This window comes from Psammomys obesus, unplaced genomic scaffold (assembly GCF_907164565.1).
Source record: "Psammomys obesus unplaced genomic scaffold, mPsaObe1.curated_primary_1811, whole genome shotgun sequence".
Lineage (NCBI taxonomy): Eukaryota > Metazoa > Chordata > Mammalia > Rodentia > Muridae > Psammomys > Psammomys obesus.
Window position 1 is genome coordinate 1,967,340 of NW_026593286.1, and position 23,279 is coordinate 1,990,618.

The 23,279-nt window shown below is 51.3% G+C and overlaps 1 protein-coding gene and 1 long non-coding RNA gene across 2 annotated transcripts in view; one reads left to right on the forward strand and one right to left on the reverse strand.

Moving 5' to 3' along the window:
* The window catches only part of LOC129683561 (uncharacterized), a 23,266-nt gene extending 21,972 nt beyond the window's left edge, over window positions 1-1,294 (forward strand). The window contains exon 3 of the long non-coding RNA XR_008721176.1: window positions 899-1,294. This is a non-coding gene — a long non-coding RNA (uncharacterized LOC129683561). The remainder of the gene's footprint in view (window positions 1-898) is intronic.
* Window positions 1,295-1,863: 569 nt separating this feature from the next.
* The window catches only part of Twist2 (twist family bHLH transcription factor 2), a 43,198-nt gene continuing 21,782 nt past the window's right edge, over window positions 1,864-23,279 (reverse strand). The window contains exon 2 of the mRNA XM_055616913.1: window positions 1,864-2,121. The gene's annotated coding sequence lies outside the window, so the exon portion shown is untranslated. The remainder of the gene's footprint in view (window positions 2,122-23,279) is intronic.

The window sequence follows — 23,279 nt, forward strand, 5'->3', positions numbered from 1 at the left end:
ACACACACACACACACACACACACACACACACACACACACACACACCTGTTTGCCCCAGGTCCTGGGCCATGGAGGCTGACTTAGAAGTCTCTATATTGCTCTTGCCTCAAGGCACCTTAGGAGCAGAAGCCTGGACCCCACAGAGCTTCCTGTAAGACACTCCTTCTGTGCCTAGCCTCATGGAGAGGCCATCTTGAGATGAATATCCCTTGCCATGCCCCAGCCTCATCACCACCCCCAATCCCACCAACTGTCGGTCATCCCATGTCTCTGCTGGCTTCCACACTGCCAGCCTGTCCCCACGAGCCCCCATTACTATTCCTTTCCCTGTAGACTTCTGCACCCGGCAGCCCTAAATCTCATGGGTGGTGCTCCACAAACCCAGGGAACATCACCTATGTGGTATGTGGGCTGCTTCTTGCCCTGGGCCATGCTGCCTCCTGGCCTCATTCCTCTGGCCCCTGGCCTCTGCTGTCTGCTCTGTAATCATCAGGGACCTCTCCCGTCACAGCAGCTTCACTTCTCTGTGTCTTGCTGCATGAGTGGTGGCCATCCTTCCGTGTCTTTTGCTCTGTGGTTACACCTGGAAGCTTCACTGGCCTCACCATGTACTACACTGTGTCAGAACCTGAAACCCCTGTACTGAATTGTACTCTTTCCTGTAGGACTTTCACCCAGGCTCTGTGTGTCATCCCCACCCCCAACAAAACTTGACCATCTTACGGAGGTCTCTTGACCCCACACCTCATAGCCAGCCTCTGGGTCATCACCAACTCCTTCATTTTCGCACTGATAGACACACCCTCATGTAGGCCACTTCTCTAGCCTCTGGCCTCCTCTGGTGGCACGGTAGGTACCATAGAGCTTGAATAGGTTAATGGTTGTGTATCTTTGCAGGCCTTCTGTTGTCCCAGGAAGGAGAGCCTCTGTTAGCCCCATACCCCAGGGCACAAGGCCTTGACCAGAAGAGATGGCTTGGAGCCTTTGCTGTTCGCTGGCCTTGAACTTGACCAGGTCTCTCCAGCAGTGGGTCTCTGACCTCTCTCTCTGCTTCCCTACCTCTGAGAGAGGCAGTTCTTCACCCCCTGCCTCATGGTTTACAGCCTTGCCACAGGCACAAAAACAATGAAGCCAGCCAGCCACAGACTAAAACTTCTGAAACCGTGAGCTGAAAGAAGGATTTCATCTTTCAAATTATTTTTCCCGTTTTTGTTTGTTTGTTTGTTTGCTTGTCACAGAGACTGAAATTGGTTCCTAGGTCAGCCAGGTCTGCTATCTGCTGACACTGGTGTTAACACACATATTACTGCCTCTGTTTTCTAACAATGTCTACAGCTGTTAATGCGTGGTAAACCAGATGTATGTCTCTCATCTTTTCTCGTCCCCTTTGGAGTGGCAAATACCTCATTTCTGCAACCCACTCAGCTTTCAGGTTCAGAGAACAGAGGGGCAACAGTGGGCTGTGCAAGCCTCTTTATTGTTCCTGGTGAGGGGCATTATACACAGCGTGTGGCAGTCAGTTAGCTGGTAAATATCTCAATAAATAAACAAGTCAGCAACATATACACTGAACAGGGAATATATAAAAAAATGGCTAGCTGAGCAGGCCATGGAGAAATAAAGAGCAGGAGAGTGTGGCCAGGGATTCCAGGCTTCCTCGAAACAGGCACGGGAGGTCTGGGGTAGGAGGAATCTTGGGTTCTTGTTCTGAGAGCCTTGGTCCAGTTTAAACAAGTTCTACAAGAATGCATTTCTGTTTTATTTAAAAATATACATTTAAAAAAAGGCACTTAGAGGGAAATACAATCCAATATATCCTTACAGATGCATTCCTGAATCTAGAGCTTTCCAGAAAGACTCCCCAAGCCAAAACCCAGGTGGAAATCCAATGGTGGGGAGATGAGGACACGAGAGTCACTGGCAGGAAGGCTGGTGCCCATCCCATGGGGTGTCTCTGAGAAGGATGTGAGCCTGGGTCTGCTGTCCTGTGCCACCCTTGTTTCCCTTGAACCTCCAGCCTGGGCACTGGGGTCATGAGGAGCCACAAGGTTGCCCAGGTGCCGACAGTCACAGCTGTGGACACGTCCAGTTCCGCTCATGCCTGACATGTGCAGGTGGATCTGGAAGAGAAGGAGAGGAGGTGAGACACCACAGCGCGTGACCTTCCGGCAAGCACAGTCTCTATCTGAGGGGACCTGAGGCTGCCGGTATGGAGAGCTGGCTCTGCTTCATGTGTGCCACTCCCAGCTCCTTCCCCCGACGGAAGCTGGGCAGGCCCAGGCCCAGGCCTCAGAGTTCCCAGGCCCGGGAAGGCTGCTGTCTGCGCGGCACAGCATCGTCTTCTTCTCAGGTCCCACACTGGCTCCTGGGAGAGCCTGCACTGGGCCTCCAGGGTAGTGCTCCTGGGAGGCCACTGCTGGTGCTGACCGACGGGAGAGAAGGGATGGGGTAAGGGTGCAGGGAGGGTTTCTCTTTGCAAATTCTTAGGCGTCTATACCTGCGGCTTGGAAAATAATGATAGAGTCTGAAGACACTGCATCAAAAAGTGCAGGAAAATCCTATGACCATTTCAACCAATTTCCCCCAGAGTAATAAATTCAAACTCAGTACCATAGCCTCAACATCTGGATAGCTGTGCGATGTGTGTGCAGAGTGTGTGTGTGTGTGTGTGTGTGTGTGTGTGTGTGTGTGTGTGTGTGTGGTGTGTGTGTGTGTGTGTGTAAAGTGAAATATATAGTGTATATTGTCCTGTTTCTTGCTCCCTCATCTGTCAGTGAAATGTAGAACTTTCCCCTCACTTCAAGGTCATACAACTGATCTTTAAGCTTTGTGAGCCAATGGGGCTGGTAGGGCTGGTGCTGCGCCCACTTAGACGCTCTGCTCTCATGACGCTCTGGTACGGGAGCCACCATCTAAGCGTCACCCGGCACGGCCTCTAAGGTGCCAGCTCTTGTGGCATTCAAATACGGGCAGCAGGTCAAATGTCACGTTCACGGACAGGGGCTGAACTCACACGCCACCCCCCATGACCCGTGAGGCCATGCACTTACACAGGCGTGCGCGTGTGCATACACTTACACACCTATGCTCATCCATGTGGGTACGTACAGGCGCACGCATGCCTGCACCACCTGTGCTCTGCTTAGACACAGCCTGCAGGGGACGGGTATAGACAGGTGACAGGACAGAGTGGCAGCTCTCTGTGCTGGAGGGGTGTCCAGGTCCCTGAGGAGTCTGGACAACAGGCCTCCACCACTCATCTGTGCCTGCCTTGAGCTCACTGAAGGTGTGTGGGGAGATGGAGGCCGGCCTGAGAGCCAGCATGAGAGGGGGTGGCCATGTATTTCAAGGCTGTGCTACTTCTGCGTGGTCCATGGAGCGAGGAGGACACGTTAGTGGACACAAGGTGCTGCCAGGGATCAGCAGCATGCTGAGGATGTCATCCAGGTGGGTGATGAAGCCACTAAGGCCGGGAACAGCCGGGTCTGAGCTTCACTCCAGGACTTCAGCCACAGCAGAGGCTGTATCTGGCCTGTCACTGACTGTTCAGGGCAGCACACCAGCCTGCCACACCTGACTGGCCAGTGTGCAAGGGCCTCTGACATCAACAGTACAGTTCTCTAGACCTGAACTCTGTGAGGGGCTTCTCAAAGCTCCTGGACGCTTTCCCCTTCTGGAACCATGAAAACAATGTGAAGAAGTCGAAGATTTTTGCTAAAACTAGGCATGCACACACACAGAGACACACACACACACACAGACAGACAGACACACAGACACATAGGCACACAGACACACATGGAGACATATATACACTGAAACACACAGACATACATAGAGACACACACACACAGACACACATAGATACACACAGACAGAAACAGATATACACAGGCACAGATACACTCATGCAAACACTCGTGTGTGCGTGCACACACACACACACACACACACACACAATGTGTGCTTGCTTGCGCTCTCTTTCTCCCTCCTTTTTTCAAGTTCAGAGCACTCCAAATATTTAAGCCTCTTTAAGTGGTCCTGGGCAAAGAGTCAAAGGCTGCTCTATTGGAGAATGTGGTTATAATTAGATAATTAATGGAGGGGGGGAGGGAGAGAAAGCTAAATGGAAGCCTTCCTCAGTGGGAGGAAATAATTACAACAGCTTTTGATATCTGAGCTGAGCCAGCCCACCAGGGGAAGCACAGGATGGTCCATGAAAAGCCCAGAATGGCAGGGGCTGTCCCAACAAGGGTAGGTCTTGGCGACTGACTTCATCTGATGGAGGGGGCCAGGGTTCAGGCAGAAGCAAGTGGCAGGTTCATTAGTCTTCTTGACTGAGAGCCTCCTAGCCTAACCCCCTTGATGTCACCTTGACCCCCACATGTCTGCAGACAGGGGCAAATGTAAAACATCTGGGCTCAAGATGGCCTCCCCACTGAAGGGCTACCCGAGCCCCATGCATGGGCCTCCTGTGGCTCACTCCAGCTCTGCCTGGCTCGAGCAGGCAGCCGAGCCGCTGCGGCTGGACTGAGAGTGGTGTTCAGTGGCCCCTGAGCCAGACCACTAGGCACTAAGAAGCTTGTAAGAGCCTCGTGCTGGCCAAAGGCAGACATGCACACTAGTGAGTCTCCAGGGAAGGAGCTGAGCTGGGAGGTGTCTGTCTATCACGTTTGCCCTTCCATCCTCCTCCTTTCTCTTACCCTTCCCTCCCTTCCCTCCCTCCACCTGTGTGCACACTCGTCCACCTCCCAGCATGTACTGTGCTATGTGAAAAGAATGGTGCTGGTTGCTGAAAAGCCTGAGGTGAGTCAAAGAATCTGACACCAGAAGACACATACGTATGAACTAGAACACAGTGGAGATGCTGAAACCCAGGCCAAAAGAAGCACAAGCCAGCTGCTGCCCACAGGAGACTTAGCTGAACTGTCAGAAAGATCACAAGTGCGTGTGTGCACACATGCACACACACACGAATACACACAAGCATACACACATGCAAGTACACACCCAGACACACAAATGCATGCATGCATACACACACGCACACAACACAGCCAGTTTCTCATGTGGTGAGTGCTCCAAGAGGGATGTGAGCGCAGAACCACGAGTGTGGCCATCGCCTATATGACAAAGAAGTGCTTCCCTACCTTAACTGACCTCTCTGTCCCTAGAATGAGAAAAGGATAAACTTCTAGCTCCACAGGCCCCCAAGGCCTTTCAGTTTGTTCAAATGGGTCAGCCCCTGCCAGTCTGCTCCTGCCTTCCTGCTCCCTACCTCCTACACTGACACCCTGCTGTCCCCAAAGCCGAGACCCTCTCAGCTCCTGGGATTCTGGTTCCCCAGAGGTTGAGGGAGTGGCAGGCTGGGGACGCCATGAGACCACATGGCCCCCATTTCTCATCCACTTGGGGAGCACCTGGGCTTCTAGAGAGCCTCGGCTTCTGTGTGGATGAGTCTGGGCACAGTGTCAGAGCTGCCCACACCAACCACCAGTAGATGGCTGGAAAGAAGAGCAGACAGTGTCATCAGTCAGGAGTAGTCTCTGAACTCCAAGTGAGCAACAATCAGAGGACATGTCGGGCATATGAGGTCATGGGCAGATGAGGAGGTCCTCCGAGAGGACCACACACCCCAGGGACGGAGCTGCTTTGCTTTCAAAGAGAAAGAGCAGGTTGGAAACTATATATATATAGTCTGGGGGACCCTGATCATGTCTTCCCCAAGTTGCAGCAGGAAGGGCCATGAGCAGGTGCTCAGGCTGGGTGGTCCATCTCTGAGCTGCCTCCACCCGGTTTTAACTTTACACAGGCTGGCCTCAACGCGAGCTTCCTGCATCCCAAGGCTGGGTTACAAGTGTGAGCCACCACCCCCAGGAGGGTAGCCTCTTAATCACTGTACTGCATCTACCAAACTCAGTGAAGAAAACTCAGGAAACTTGAATGGACTCATGATTAAGTGCCAGCTAAAATAGCCCACGTATCAATGGTCCGTGTGGATCCATTTGAACAACTAAGCCTGATTCACAGGGTATTTAATAGAAGCCATAAAGGACAATAATTCCTATCTGTGTGACTTCAACTATTCCAGAATGTAAGCAAAGGGGTACATTTCCTGTTTCATTTTGTTTTATTTGATTTTATTTATTCATGCCTGTTTATTTCAGAGCCTAATTTTTAGAGCCATTTTAGGTTCGTAGCATGGAGATTTCTCTTCTGTGCTCTGTACCCATCCAGTCATAATCTCTCTCCCACAGAAACAGCAACACAGCCAGACAGTGCAATGGTACAAAAACCAGAAGATAGAGCATTCACCCATGCATCCAAATCAGGTCAGGCTCTTGGTGCTTTGGTTTGGTTGATGTTGGAGGTAGGGCTTCAGTGTGTAACCCAAGCTGGCCTTGAACTCTAGATCCTTCTACCCCAGCCTTCCAAATGCTGGAATTACAAGTGTGGGCCTCAGTACTGTTTTAAAGATCCAATTCTAAATGACAAATAAGTTAAAATTCATTAATTCAGAATAAATAGCAAGTCATGGGGAACATGGGGAGAGGGGGGCCAGTGAAATTACCTACTTCTTCATACATGGAGGTCAGAACACAGGTCTACAGAGAGCCTGGGCTAAATACCAGCATCTACTCAAAAATGGGGAGGCCTCAGGGTGTGGTTCACCTGTGGGCAAAACACACTAAGTAGGAGTAGCGACTGGACCTACTGTGTGTGCTCTGCCAGCGCCCAGGCTGGCCATGTCACAGTGATGATGATGTCTGGAGGGAAGGAGGCTGTCTTCTTCTCTAGCCATAGGGCAACTGTAGGGTTTGAATAAGAACGGCCCTGTAGCCATACATATTTGTCCCTTAGTTTGAAGTTGGTGGAACTATTTGGAAAGGTTTAGGAGGCATGGCCTCCAGGACACATGGAGAAGGTGTGTCGCTGGGGTGGGCTTTGAGGTTTCAAAAGCTGATGACGGGAGGAGAGGAGGGAGGGGGCTACAACTGAGATGTAAAGTGAATAACTAAATTTAAAGAAATATATTAAAAAAAAGAGCTGACGCCAGGTCCATTCTCTCTTCTCTTCCCCTCCCCTCTCCACATTCTGTCTACTGCCTGGGATGAGGATGTAAAGCTTTCTTCTAAAAGTTGCCTTGGTCATAGTGTTTCATCACAGCAACAGGACAGCAACTAAGACACTGTCAACGGCACCTGACATGCGCTTAGTAGCTGTTGAAAGAGGGACACAGGGAAGAGACCAGAGAGAACCTAGTAGCTCCCGGAGCTTAGAACAGGGCTCCCACCATGCCTAGCAAGCAGTGCCTTCCTCGAAGCCCCCAGCACTTTCCTCATGTTGTCAGAGAGGCAGAAGGCGCCCTCGGAGGCTGGAGGAACCCACCAAGCAGCCTCGGGCTCGGGCTGGTGCGTTACACCCAGAGCGAGCTGCCTGAGTGTGGATTTTGCAACTCAGAAGCGGGTACAGCAGCTGCAGAATGTGACCCAGAAGCCTCTCAGTTGTCACCTGGGATCCTGGACCCACATCTGCACAGAGCAAAGTTCTCAGCTTGGCCAGCCCACTTCGGAGCATGCGCAGTCTGGCTCTTCACACCCAGAAGCAGCCCAGCCCTGTTTGGAAGTAAACCAGGACTGAGACCTCCCACCCCATACAGAAGATTAGAGTAATGGCAGAAGCAAGACCCTGGGCATTTTGATGTTCCTTTGCTGGGCCTGGCCCCACTGTGGTCCCCATCCTGAGCTTGTGACAGCTAGTTCCAAGGATCCCAGACATGGGTTTCACAGGACCATCTCATGTGGGCCATGCAGTGGACACTGCTGGCCACCCCCAGCTTACCCACCTGAGCCACCAAGATGCAGGGGATAAGCACCAAAGATACCTCTGTGAGCCGAACGGACTTCACTTCCCAGTGGGTAAGAGTCAAGGAGAGTGTGGGGCCTCTGAGGGGAGACCAGCTCTGGGCAGCCTCAGGCCTGCTGCCAGCCCCAAGCTGTACATACACTCGCACACACACACACACACACACACACACACACACACACACACACACGCCCCTGTCGCTGCCTCCCCCAGCAAGCTGTCTTTTTGACAAATGCATGTGTACACACAGGCTGGAAGCAACATGTTTTGCTTCCAAAGGCAAAATCTTCTTCCATCCCAGATCCCTGCAGCCATCTCAGCTCAGAGTAAGGCAGGGCAGGTCAGAGACAGTGAGTAACTGTAGGCAGAGGCCACCTCTCAGGAGCCACAAGCCTGGATTCACTGGGTGGTGGATAGTTAGGAGTGATGATCCAGCTCCCTTGCTGGATGCTAGGTACCAGGAGTTGGGTGCTGGGTGCTAGGTGGGAGTGATCAGTGGAGACTTATGCGACAAGTGTGGGGTGCGCAACAGTTGGGCTACCATCTCTCCAAGATAGCCTGTCTGGCCACTCATACCCCTGAACAGCCTCTGGATGGCTTGGGTGGTGGCGGGTGATGTGATATGGACAGAGTACAGAGCCTCAGGACTGGTCCCAGAACCCTGGCCCACCACCTGGCTGAGAGAGCTTCTAAAACGAACAGTAGCTGAAAGAGACCATTGGAAGAGTTTGAAGACGGGGGTGGAGCCATTCTATGGGATGAAGGATGTCGGTGGGGCTGTGAAGGAGGGAGAGAGACAGGCTGTTCTTTCTCTGAGGCAAATGAAAATTGCAAAGCAATGAGCCTTCTGGGATTCATTTGTTTTTATAGTTTCCTCTGGGTGGCTGTGCCCAAGCCCCTCACAGGAGGTTCCTACCCTTCAAAGGGCTATTGTAGCATTCACCTACCTGAAGCAGCGACTGTGTGGTCTCCTCTATGGGCTTCTGGGCCCTGATTCTAGAGAGTGGGGCCAGAGCCTAGCTGTAGATCTCATCAGACACTGAGGGGGCTGTGACAGTAGCCACAGGGCTTTACAAAGCAGCCAGAGCAGAGACAGGGAGCTGCCCTCGTGGCAGAAAGAGTCCTTTAACCCTCTAGGACATAAGCCTTCTCTACCTCCCTGTAATGACCCATGGGTGACATTCCATCTCCTCCTGCCTGCATGGAGCTCCCCACCTCACTGTGCACCCCCCTCAGGCTCAGGGTGGGGCCAGGACTATGAGCTGCTCTGATACTGCAGCAGCTGGTATGGTCTTGGCAAGGTGACCCCGCTGCACCTGAGTGGCTGAGGCCTCTGTGTTCTCTGGCTCTCTCTGGGTGACAGCATCCTGGCACCTCTGAACCCTCACAGGTGAGTCATCTGCAGAAAGGATTAAGCTGAAGGTGGGTAAAGATGGCCAGACAGGTCTTCCCCAACTCTGATTTCTCTCTATCTCCATCACCTATGCTCTGTCCTGGGCTTGTATGACAAAGGGGAAACCCTGTATTCCCTCTCTCCCTCTCTTTCCCTCTCTCACTAGAGCTGTCTCTCTCCTTCAGGGACTCCAGGCTGACCTCTTGAAATGGCCCAACTGATAGTCCAAAACAACCAGAGAAGGGTCAGGTTTGCCTCTGTTCCATAGTCTCTGCAGGGCTCTTCCCCACCCACCACCTACTGATGACCCCACATCCCAGGAGCTAACTCTGTCCCTTTGTCCATCTGGTGGGAGCTGCCACAGCAAGGCCAGACCCAGCGAGCGTCCCACTGGCCAAATCCTCCTGTTTAACTGGAAGCCTCCTGCTCAATAAAGCCTGACTTTTCGCCCTCATAGCCATCAAAAGGCTGCAAAGGGCATTCTCCAGTCTCCGAGCCACAACGAGCCAGATCACCAGAGAGGAGTTGACCCTTTTCCAAGTCCTGCGGCTTCCACATCCAGAAACTACTTCATGCAGTGACTTATGACTTCCTCAGATGTCGCTGAATCAGCTCCCAAATAAAACCCAGGGGAGAGAAAGGAGAATGAGAAACTGCTCCATCCCAGCCTGGTGGTGACAGAGGCTCCTTCAGGGACCATCTAGTCAAACATTGTCATCTCAGAGACAGAGAGATTACAGGACACAGGTGGGCTAAGATGGGCAGCCAGAACTCCAGCCTGACCGGAAACACTATTTCACATGCAAGGCACCTGCCATGCAAGTACAAACTCTGGAGCATTAATTTAGCAAATGCATTTAGGTGAAGCCAAGCCGCCCCCATCCCCCAACCCAATGGAATCTGAAGGATGGCTGCAGAAGGCCACACTGGCAATGCAGCAGCCAAGGCGACCACCGCTGGGACTGTCCTAAACCTGCTCTCCGCTCACTTTAGGGACAGACAGTGCGACAGGTCACTGCAGCAACACATGCCACAGTTGTTCTAAAGACGTAGTCACGTAAGTCCAGTCAGGGCTACATTGCTGTGTCGTGGAGCATAGTCAGTGTATATTACAAACACAAGCAATCCCAGCGGAGCACTGCAAACTCTTGAAAAGCCTCAGTATTGTCTGGGGGCAAAGCAAGAAGGACTGGGACAGAGATACGGGGCCCAGCCAAGCAGGTGAGGGTGAGGACCTGGGTAGATCAGTGGCACTTTGGGGAGGGGCCAGAGACACACAGGACCCCATATGACAACACGGAGAGAGTGGTGAGTGTTGTGGGCACAGGCATATTGGATATGCATTGTAGAGCTAAGGCTGACCAGGAGACATGTGCCCTAATGAAGAGGGATCTCTCACTGGCCCAGAAAAGTGGGGACACAGACTCAGCTGGGCTAGTCGGGGAGTCACAGAGGCCATATTGATTAGCTCAGAGAGATCCAAGAGTTGCCTCAGTTTCCAAAGCAGGTCCTATGTGGGGGATGGGGGAGAGGGGAGAGAGAGCGAGCAATATAACTATCCTTGTGAAAGCTGGGTATCTTACTGTGCTAGGATTTGAATCTGGGACCCTGGGGTGCAATTCTGCAGCTCTGTGCTTCCTGCCTATGACAGAACTCACAGAGCAAGCAGCAATAAGGGATCTGGGAATGCGCAGTCTTGTAAGATATAAAATGGAAACCTACAGTGGGAAGTATCCAGGAGGGAGGGCAGGCAGGTGGCAGCCCTTGCTGACCAGAGGACTGAGCCAGCATACAAGACAAAGGAGGACAGAGGCAGCACTGTGAGGGGTGGTGGGAGGAGCGAAGAGAGGAGGATGACCTAGGAAGTCTCCACAAGCAGGGTAACAGAGCCAGTCTCCAGACCGTGGTGATTGACAGCTGGGCTTCCTGCTCTGTTTGGCTGAACGTTGCAACACACCCACCAAGCAGGTGCTTGCACATTTTAACAGCCCCCAGCCCCCAGGTTCTCCAAGTCAGTGCACAGCCTCAGCAATGAAGGGGAGGGGCAGGAAGCAAGGCGTGGAAGCAACAGTCCAGTGATCCTCAGGGCCACTGAGCCGGGAGGGCTGGGAAAGGACTCCTTGGTAACCTCTGGGCAGATGCTCTGTGGCCGCAGACCACTTTAGTAAAGTGGAGAGGTCCAGAAATATGTTCAGAATCGCTAAATTCTTAAAAGTTAGTGTTCCTGAGTCAAAATCCTGCATCCATAAATGGTAGGCATTAAAAGATATTTTACTCACTTATTTTGCTTTCCAACAGTTCTTGAATAGGAAAACAATTATTCTGTATTTTCCTAAACAGTGATTTTTTTTTTCTTAAGTAAGAAGTGAGACAAGGGGCTGGAGAGATGGCTCAGAGGTTAAGAGCACTGACGGCTCTTCCAAAGGTCCTGAGTTCAATTCCCAGCAACCACATGGTGGCTCACAACCAACTATAATGAGATCTAGTTTTCTATTCTGTTGTGCAAGTGTACATGCAGGCAGAACATTGTGTAAGTAATAAATAAATAAATCTTTAAAAAAATAATAAAGAAGAAGTGACACAGGTGAATGTGAGCATATATGCACATCTCTGGTCCTTTTTCTAGAGAAGACAGCCTCAGGGGAACCAGTGACGGACTATGGGACACAGATGCTCCTGGTCTCTGCGGCACTGGGAGTCAAGGGGAGAACCTTGGGAATCATGTTTCTGCTGACGGCAAGGGATGCACCCTGTGAGCTCAGTGTCAGCTCCTGAAGCACCTGCTTGACTCTGAGTATGGCTCTTGGAGTGATCGTCCCCCAGAGAACTGTAGACATGGTCACAAGAGTGACAGGAAGCCTACTGACCCAGCAAATGGTATGCTCAGGGGTGGGGCCTCTGTGGAGCAACAAGCTGAGCTGGGCCCACAGCCAAATAGGTATCTCTTCATTCCTACATGCCAGGCAGCTCAGGGACAGGTTGGCGAGCCTCTCTCTGAAATACGTGCCTCATCTATAAAACGGGCAGTACGACCTTGACAGAGGTGAGGAGACACCTGGCACGTGGCTGGTGCTCACTGAGAGCTAACAATTCTGTAACAGACACATGAGTCCCAGAGCAGTTATTAACAAAGGAGGCCGCCAGCTGTGAGGAGGAATGCTGCTTCAGGCACATCCACCAGCTTCTCCAGGATTCCAGGTATCTATTCCTCCCGGGGTACATAGACTAGAGACCACAGAAGTGTGAGTACAGCAGAATTTTCTCTGAAAGCCATCTCTCAACAACACACACCGCTCATGCAAATGAGCACAGCATTCTGCTCTAGGCCCAGAAAGCAGGGACTGAGGGGAAGGGTTGTCTGTTAAATAACAGAGCATAGGACTTTCGTGCCTTGTTATCACACAGACTTGACACACAGAGTCACCCCTAGGTGTCTGGGAACCCCCAGTATTTGTGGGCTCTTAAGCCCCCCCATGAAAGGCCCAGTATTTTCAGAGTATGCTCGCGCCCTCCTGTAAACTCCAGTGAAAGAGGCTGCTATGCTTTGAAGAACAAACAAATGGAGCACGCTGCAGACTTTACATCATCTCTTGATGGCATAGAACCCCTACTGTTATATAAGCTCTGGGTTCATGGCTGTTAATGCGTGGGAAAGTTCTGTACATGCTCAGGACAGACAAAATCATTTTCGAATGTTTCCAGTTAGAGAGTAGAGTTTGTTTACAGGTGTCATACACGCGTGGATCTGTGTGTACAAATGTGTGTGTCTGGCGTGTGTGCGCCCATGTATATGTCTGTATAATACATTTTATATCCATATAAACACATGGATAAGGCACTCCTGCTTACGCGTACACACACGTGTGGACACGTACGCTCACACATACACATACTCAGCTTGCACGCGTGTAAGGATACATACACATGTGTGGCATACTCACGCCTGCACACCTCTTCTCTAAAAAGAGCAGTTTGGGCTCAGGCTCACTCTAGTTGTTATTTACTGGGTCCAGGTTTGGGGTGGGATTCTAGACTCACATGATCCCGGCTAGTTTACCAAGTCGGGGTGAGCACAGGGAGGTGACTCAGCCAGTCAGACGAGCACCGCTGCTTCTCTGCTGGCTTCCACATCCTCCCTCTCTGCCCCTCGGAGACTCCAGGGCCACCCACTGGCCTGCTGCTAGGAGAAGGGCCCTGCACTGGAGCCAGCTGCAGCTTGAGAAGGGGGGTGCAGACACGCCCAGGGCGCTGGCGTTCTGAAGAGCACCAAGTGGCCAGTGAATGTCCAACCACAAGCTCCAGGCTCTTTGTCTCTGGTGGCCTGAGAGATCATACGTGAGACTCCCAGATCCACAAACATGTCCTTGCATCATTTTTTCCTATTGAGAGGGACAATATTCCTAAGTTTGGAAGCCAGAGATGACTTTCATTTGAGTTATAGCAAGGCTCCAGGGCCGAGATGCCAAACAAGATCCTGGAACTGGCAGAGCTGAGGCACTGAGTCTCCGAATGTTCGCTACAAACTTTCCAGCAAAACCAGGGCTGATGCTCTATGTGGGGACCGATGCTGTCCTAACTGCCCTTTAAAAGCTTTTAATTGAGACTTGAACTTCATCTTCATATCCCATAGTCAATTCTTTTGCCAAGACAGACCCCATGAATATGCAAAATGGTTTTAATGTCAATTTTATAAGTGAGTTCAGCCATCTACTTAAGGCCTTGATCCAAAAATCCACCTTCCGTCCCAGGTTCTCTTTAATCAAGCTCGGTCAGTAAATAGATGTGAGGCAGATGCCCTGCACAGCTTTCAAGAATTCAGGTTGAATTCACTTTAAACAAAGCCCTGCCCTGCAATCAAATAAAAAGGATGAAAGTAAACCAAGAGGAGGAAGAAATTCAACAAAGCCCTTACCGAGGCGGGACTCCGAAAATAAGCTAATAAATCTGAACCACAGAGAAAAATTTGAAATAATGCTTATGGGAAGTGCGAGAGGGCTAAAACTTCTCAGTCTTCTAATGTGTGTGACTTTAAGGGAATCTGATCTCAGAGATCCACATCCAGCTCACATCCTACAGACCCTGGAAGAGTTTTATAATTTGTGAAAACTGTGGTAAGAAGCGCCTTCCGCAGCTCCTGGGGCATGGATTTCAAACGGCTTACTTTGCTCAGCTGTCCTGGAGGATACGTTTCTCACAGAGGGAAATGGCCTGACAAAAGATTTTTCAGGAGGCTGTGAAAGACAGCAGTGTATGATGGGATTGCTTTGCCTTGAAGCAGTGTGGTTCTGTCAGGGTGAGTTAGGCCTCGCTGCAACAACATACAAGCTGAATCTTGAGGCTTAGTGCCACGCTCTCTCAGTTCTGGCTTACTGGGGTTGGCACCATTCTGCCCAGTCAGGCTGAACCCAAAATCTTATGACTGTTCCCTGTGTCATTTTCAGGAACTAGGAACAACAAGAGTGATGCGTGCAGCCATGAAATACCAGCACTACTTCCTCCCTGGCTCATCACTTGGAACCATTCAAACATGGCCCCACCCAACCCCAGGAAAGGGAGGGGTGGTATACAGGCATGTTCTGAGACCTCCTGACATATTTTCCAGCCCAAGCCTTCCAGGGCAACAACAGCATGCTGCCAGCTTTCTCTCTGTCCTCTTCTGCTGTGGTAGTGGGGCAGAGCTGGAGATGGGGGATTTCTGTGTGACTATTCTTGCTGGCATCAGAGCACCACTGCCAAACACTCGCCTCTTCCCACCTCCCATCCCTACCCCCTTCCTGCCAATCTCCACCCCTCCACCTCAATGGACATTGAACCATGGCCACATGCTCATCTCATTAGGATGGAGGCATGGCGTCTCACAGACACCTCACGCCCTGACAACCTGAAGACAGCCCAGAAGCATGCTTGGGATATGGAATAAGGTGAGTTCATGGTGGGAAGACAGGAGAGGACAACTGTACGTGCTCATCACTGTACCCCACAGCATGGAAGATCAGACTTCTCTTGCAAGCCTTGTACTGTGAACTGAAAACCACGGGAGGCATTTTAATGCATTGTAAGGAAAACACCTTCTCCTTCCATGGTCTACCTGAAGTTCAGGGTATTGTAATTGGTTGGCTGGAGACACGGTTGGCCCTGGGAGGAGCTAAGCCACAGGCACTGCGGTGGAGAGTCCATAGTGCCTCCTCGTCCTCGGTCTGGAACAGTCACCAGGAGGGCTGGGCAGGCGCTAAAATGTGGGGACCATTCTCTTGGTTTAGGAAGAAGCTCACTGCCTGTGGGAAGACCACCAATGGTTTGACGTGTAGTCTGACACTCCAAGTACAGTTTTAAGATCACAGATGAGCCCCCTCTGAAGCACTGGGAGGTGAGAAATGTCACAGTGATAGGTACTGCTCTCCAACCATGACCCAGGCTTCCCCAGAGCTACAGAGGCCAGATCCCATTCTCCTCCATTCACTACGTGAAACAGGCCAAGTCGGCGAGCACTTGTCAGGCTTTTGTAAGGCCCTGGTGCTTTACCAGAGGAGTGGGCCCTTGACTCCACAGAGCCCGGTCGTAGCCCAGGACATAGAACCAGTGATTCAAGATGGAAGGGTGCACTGCTCTGAAGCTCAGGCCAGGGGAACCTAGAAAGGTCCCATTGCACAGCCTGGCTATGGTGGCTTAGCCCCTGATGATCTGTGTGGTTTGATTAGGCTCTGCAGACTTCTGGGAGCAAAGAGGAAGGAAACATGATTTTCAGGGCTGCTGTGTATTCAAGCCCATCGATGTGTTTGTGGCCTCCACAGACAAGCTGCTAGCCCCGATGTACCTTCACCTTTGCTGTCCTAGGAAGCTAGATGGACCTTCAAAGTGATGGGTGTGGGGGGGTGTGTGCTGGTGGGAATGGGTGGCTCAGACACAAGGATCTTCCTCAGGGAGGAGTGAGCTGTTGGCTGAAAGCCCACCTGTTTAGCTATGCTGGCACTGGGGGAAGGGGCCCTTTTCTCAGGGAACATTTTTGTCACCTTAACCTTAGCACATACACCAGCACCCAAACAGACAGAGGGAACTGTCCATTCCCTGCCCCAGACTTATCCTGGGGGCTGTGCAATGGAACCACAGCCTTTAAGTCTGCTCATGAGTCATTCCAGGCCTAGAGTCTTGTTTTGGATTTAACCTTAGCGGGGCTAGGCAGGGCAGTTTCAGAAGTCAGCCTTGAAGGTCAGTATTACAAAACAGGTAATGTGCAGGGGAGCCCCTGGGCTGGGTGGGGCCCCTGCCCCTCTGTCCTGGGGACCGTGGGACCTCACTTCAGCAGCAGAAGGCAAGGAGACCTGAAGGTGGCCCTGGGTAGCAGGACCTCAGGGCGGAGGTGAGGATGTGCAGGTCGCTATTTGATGAAGATGAGGACCCCATGTCATCTTCCAAGCACTGTGAGAGTCCACAGTGTCTTCATTCTAGGAAGGAGCTAGGCTGCCCGGGTTCACCGTCAGACTCCTTGGGAGGAGGGGAGCAGCTGAGTGGGAGCAGGGTTCAGATAAGCAGGGTGGTGGGGAGGCTGAAGGCAGTTAATGCTGGGTGAGACGGACTGAAACCAGAGCTGCCAGCCTTATCAGCCATCCATCACCAAAGTCCCGCAGACATAAGGGGGAAGAACAGCCACAACTATGTGCGTCTCACAGCTGGCAGGGCAGAAACAACAACCCTGTCAGCCTGCCTCCTCGTAAGGCTTAGTGTCTGCCCCTTCCCCAGGGCCCTCTCAAATGCCCATGGAGCAGGAACACTTCTGTTCCTGCTCCTTCAGTGGGCTTAGGCTTCCTCCTTATCCAGGCTGCTAGAAAATCCTTTGTCTCCAGTGCTAACTGTTTCCCCTGCTACGTCTTCAAAATCCCACACCTTCTGGCTCTGCTGGAATGGGGAGACAAGGACTGCTGAAAGTGGCTGGGCAGTCCCTGCCTCACGGAGCATATAGCTCTGGGTCCCTTGCCCTCTCTCCCTTCCTACTCTGTCTTTTCTCTCCTGATTTTTCCTGTTTAATGTCAAGTTAGCCAGCCAGGCTCCTTAGGGACCCACAGCTGCAGAAGCAAGCAGGAGTGGATTTTAAATCAGCAGAGAATTTTAGAAGTGAGTCAAATGGAAAAAAGAGCTGGTATGTGACCCTGGGGCCCTGCCGCTTCCCCGAGGGTGCAGCACCCACCCCGCACGCGTGGATCTTTGTGGGTACAGATCTCTGTGTGCACGGCACCCACTGTGAGTATGGGTCCCCACGTGTGCACGCCCCCACTGTGCACACTGATTTCCCTACGTGTACGAATCCACACGCGCAGATCCCCACGTGTGCACAGCTCCCATTACGTGCACGGGCCCTTGTCCTTGTACAGCTCCTGCTGTGTGCACAGACCCGCACATGTACACAGTTCATCGCGCACGGCTCCCTATGTGCACACACATGGCCTTCGTGTGTGTGCATATCCTTGTGCACAGATCCTCTTGTGTGCGTGAATTCCTCTGTATGTACAGACTCTGTGGATACCCCAGTGTGTGCAGACAGACCCTGTACTCCTACAGAGGATGACATTTCCACGGCAGGAAAAGGTCAGAGCTGCCACCCAGTCCAGACAATAAAACAGGAGTCAGTAAACACCAGGCTCTCTCCTCGGCGCTCCCAGCCCTGCTCCAAGGAGCAAAGCAGACATGGAGGCTGCAGAACAGCGCAGTAGCGGGGCACTTGCCTAGCATGAACGGGGCCCTCGTGTGCATATTTACCCCATAACCTAGCTTCATAAGTAAATATATCCTAGTGAGGGAAGACTCAGGAACGCCAAGCCCTTGCTCAGGTTTCTAGACTTAGCTGAAAAGCAGAACAAAGGAGAAAGAACCATGGAAGGAAGCCTAACTAGGGGGACCAATGTTGGAAGCTGTTGGCAGACTGAGACCCTGGTGTTCACTGGCTGGCTGGTGGCTTTGCCTGAGCAGTCCATCCTGGAGGGACATACCTGGCTTAGGAAACCCGATCCTGGGTGCCCCAACTTTCTGGCAGAACAACTCAGAAAAACAAAACAAAACAAAACAAAACAAAAAAAAAACCTTTGTCCTTGGAGGACTTTCAAAATTGAGTTCTTACCTCCCAGAACTCCAAACAGACCCCCACAATCTCATCACGGAGCAAAATCAGGCTCTAGGTTGCAGCACTCTCTGCTCCTGCAGGGGCGTAGCTCAGAAGTCTGAGTGTTTTTACAGACCATTAGCTCCTGATGGGGAGGCAGAAAGAGGCGACACTCAGTCATGAGGCCAGCGGGAGCCTTAGGGAGGCCGGGATGAGAGCAGCAGGCTTCAGCTCCTACACGCTTCCCAAGGACTGTCTGTTCTGTAAGGCAGGGCATCCTGGCACAGGAGGGACACCGGGTTTTTGTTTCTGTTGAGGCCACAGCATGAAAGTGGAAAACCAGGATGATGCATTTTCCTGCCTCTTCTCTATTTGATGGCCTTGGAGGTTCTGAGAAGGCAAGTCAGTACAGGTGGACCTCTGTTCTCCCCCTTTGAGATACAGAGGGGCTGGAACTACATGCCCTCCCAGGCCACACCACACAGATAGGTTCAGAAGAGGGGGAGATAAAGGCTGGTGTGGCTGGGAAGCCCAGGTCCTCAGAGGCCCTTCTCTTCTTTAGAGCTGGGAAGTCCCTGCACTCCATCTGAAGGGCGTGCTGTTCCTCCAGGCATGCAGGTACAGGGTGCTCATGGGACTTGTGCAGGCGAACGGATGGGGCCACTCAGGCTGGTGGCTGAACTGAGCTGAGATGGAGTGAAATAGGAGACCCCACACCAAGACAGCTTGCCTAGTTTGACTCAGGGCAGAGAGTCCAGACTTTTCCAACCCAGTGGTCACTGTTCATCCCAGACTCTATTTACTCTGCTGTTAGCTAGTCCTTCATAAACTATCTCTGTTCATTCCCCTTGGCAAGCCCTTCCATTCCCCATGGCACCAAAGCAGCACCCCTTCCCTTCTGCAGATTCAGAGAGCTGCCTGTGAGCACTGACCAACAGACCAGCTCCCCAAGGATGTACATACAGAAGCAAAAGCAGTAACCAGGCCCTGGTCTTCATGGGTGTGGTTTCAGATGGGCATGTTGATGTAGAGCAAGGGCCACAGGGCGGAGGAGGGCAGAGATGTCTAAGGTGCTAGAGCAGTGGGTCTGACAGAAAGGCGCACATAGTGGGGCTTGTCCTTTATAGCAAAGGGATTCCGAGAGTTGAGGGTACCCAGTCTTAGGAGAAGGCTGGGACTGTCCCGGGCTGAGACTGTCGTTCGGTAGTAAAGAATTCATTTTTCAAGTTCTTCAATAACCACGTTCACCAAGACAGGGCCAATCCCAAGCCTCTAAGAAACTCAAGCCAGGTAAAGCAAGATGAGACCCAAGTGAGCAGAGGCTCACAGCAGAGGCTGTGCTGTCTCAGGATGGGTTGCTCATACTCTGGCCTTTCTGTGTCTGGGCAGTCTCCTCCAAGAAAAGCATACAGTGCAGCTTGATCGTACGGAGCACTCTTCTTGTTGCATTATGACTTGACTTTTTATGACTTGGATGTTTCAGCCCCAAGAGTGAGGTCCCATGCTCCTACATTCAACAAGCCCATTCTCACCACTGTCTGCAACCTTAACACTTAAACATTCAGAGGCAGTCGGCTCCAGAAGATGGCCTGCTATGAAGGGAGGTGCACAGACTCCCGCTATGAGCCCTGACATTCTTCTGTCCCCACTAAATTTATCCCCGTGGTCACAGGCAGATACCAGAGACTGTTGGAGACTTAACTCCACGTAGTCACGCCTGCTCTTGGAGGAACATGCTCCTTGTGTGGCGTCTCCTAATGAAGCAGACTCCAGAGCAGGGGGGAGAGCACCTGGGGGAAATACTGGGCCCCTGCTGCTACTTGTTACATCAGAGCCAAGGGGCAGGAGCTGACCCACAACCCTCCCAGCCGGGCTCTGACAATCACCAGACCCCTGCACACCGAGCAGGTCTGGGGATTCCCATGGTCTTAATAAGTCCTGGGGCCCCGCTGGATGGGTAGCTGGGAGGTTGCCTGCTTCTGCTCTTCAGGATGCTCTGAAAGGACCACTGGCTGCTGACTTTGTGGGAATAATGCTGCAAGGTCACCCTCTGACAGCACAGGGTGGCCACACGTGACAAAGAGCTGAGACTAGGACATGTCTGGAGGGAGGGCACCCAACACACAGGCTCCAGCTTTCTACCGTGCCTGGCTGTCTTCACCCTGGAATAGTGCAGCCCTCTCTACCCAGGGGCCTGCACTGACCCTTCACCTTCTACCTGCATGTGATGAGTGTTAGCTTGCTCTTGAGGACTGCTCATGCCGTCCATTATCGCACATGCTCCCCAACATGCACTCAGATGTTTTACACGGTACCCCGAGACAGCAGACGCAGCTGAAGACCCCTCCTTGCTTCTCTGTGTAAATCTCGACACCTCTGTTGTCCCAGCTCTCACAGGGACCTGAGCATAGTCTCGCAACTTTGAAATGGCTACCTATGTGATTTGGTAAAGAAATGGCATAGTGACGGGTTTCCAAATATTGCCTTGTAAGCAGAACTGGTCATTCAAAGCCATGTTCTGCTGTATTTACCAGCTGAGACTTCTCTGTATAGAAATCTGCCACCTCTCTCATTTGGCATATACAGGATAGTATCTGATCTTTTTTTGTGTGTGTAGAAGTCAGAGGAAACTCTCTGGTGTCTTTCCTCAGCCGCCACCCACCTTTTATTTTTGAGAGGGGGTGGGGGAGAGGGTTTTTCACCGGCCTGGGGCTTAGCTGGCTGGCCAGCAATCCCAAGGGATCTGCTTGCCTCTTGTCCCCGGCACTGGGATTTCAGGCACACACAGACTACCAGACTTTATTTCTTTTCTTTTCTTTTTTAACATGAGTTCTGGGGATCTGAACTTGGGTTTTCATGCTTGCAAGACAGCATCTTATTGATTGAGTCATCTCCCTAGCTAGCTGCTGGCATCTTTTTGGCTCACAATAGGGGGCAGTGGGCTATTGCTGATGTGTGAGGGACTGTTGAACTCTGTCCTTGGTAAGAACTGAGCTCCATCAAAGCTTGCTCACGGGTCCTACTGATTCCGAGTGACACTTGCCTTGCTGATAGGTTGGGGGCAGGGATCCTGAAAGACAATTGTATCAACTGCAAATATTTATCTTCTACTCTTCAGTAGTCCTGTCTGTTTTTAGTTCCTATGGAATTACTTTATTATTATTTTTTTTTTTAGACCAGCACGCAAGGTTTTAGAAGCCACTGTGGCATTTTTGAATGAGGTGTGCTTTGTTGATTCTCTTTCTCCCTTACCATCCCCTGTGGAATTACTTTAAAAGACAAAAACAGTCTTCCCAGACACCCCTGCTGATGTAACACAGAGCTAGCTGCTCCAGGACAGGGAGAGGCTCCTGTCAGAGGCACTGATGCTCAAGTAGCAGAACGATTGTTCCAGGAGTACTGCTGCCACACGAGCTTCAGACCCACGCTTGCTCTCTTTTCTGACTGTGGGGTGCTGGCTGACACAAATGAGCAAAAGAACAAGAATACACTGAATGCTTCTTAGCACATTTTGCCAAAGTGTGTTACAAACTTTGTAAATATATCCATGTTAAACTATGTCCCATAAAGACACCCTCCTCCTTCTCGGATGATGTATTCTTTAGAAAGATTGATACATTTATTTCTCTTTCAAATATCCTAGAATTTAAGCTTCTGGGGAATTTGATTTCTTTTGCTTCTGTTGGGTTGCTCACTGGCCTTGGGAGGAGCCATGGTGAAGGCTCCTGTGGGTTCATACATTTTTCTTTCTCCTGACGTGGTTTCTGTCATGATGACATCATAGGTGAGGGCTTTGTCTCTGCCACTGCTGCTGACACTCAATGCTGCCTAACAAAGGGGTACATGGGTGAAGGGAGCAGGACTCAGCTAGACACAAGCCCTCCCAGATGGACATACTTCCATTCACCATCTGCTCTGGCTTCATGGATCCTATGTCTGTCTGTCTGTATGTATGTATGTATGTGAATATGCACATTTGTATATCAAGTACTTGATTTTTAATTATGTATATTTGCTTGTGGGTTCAAGTACCTGTGGAGGCCAGAAGAGCATTAGAGATCCCAGAGCTGGTGTTACAGGTGATTGATTGTGAGCTGCCTGACACGAGTTCTGAGAACAAAATTTCGATCCTCTGCAAGAGCAACAAGTATTCTTAACCACTGTACTTATTTTTGAGATAAGATCTCACTGTGTTTCTGAGGCTAGCCTGGACCTTTCTGGGCAGTTGAGGCTGGCCTTCAACTTTATCTGCATAATTTATCTATTGGGGGTATTTATGTGTGCACAAGTGTACGCAGTCGCGAGCATATGTATGCATATGTATGCCAGTGTGAGCAGGGTGGGGCAGTTTTCCTCAGTTTCTCTCCACCGTACTTTGAGACAGGATTCCTCACTGACCTCTCAGTTAGGCTGGTTGACTTTTGAGTCCCAGGGACCTTCCTGTCTCTGCCTCCGCAGGGCTGGGATTGGAAGCATGTACCACACCACTCATCATAGCACCCGACTTTTGTGTATGGACTTGGTGTTAAGCCTGGGTCCTCATCATCCTGCAGCAAACACTAGCAGCTGAGCTGTCTCCCCAGCACCTTAATCTCACTTCAGTGTTCCTGTCTCAGTCTCCCAAGTGCTGGAATTATGAGTGAACAGCACCACAGATGCCTTGTGGTCCCTAATAGTGAGCTTCCTGGCACTAATATCAGTAGTCTCTAACGGGCACAAATCACCATTGTCTAGGTTTCTTTCTTCACCAAATCCTGGTCTCCACAGCTAGTTCCGGGGTTGGAGACTTGAACCCTGACCTGGAGCCTGGGCCCTTCCTGCATCCACTTCCATCCAGCCCCAACAGTTCATAAAGCTCATGGCCAGCCACCTCCTTTGTCTTTTCTTTCTTTCTTTCTTTCTTTCTTTCTTTCTTTCTTTCTTTCTTT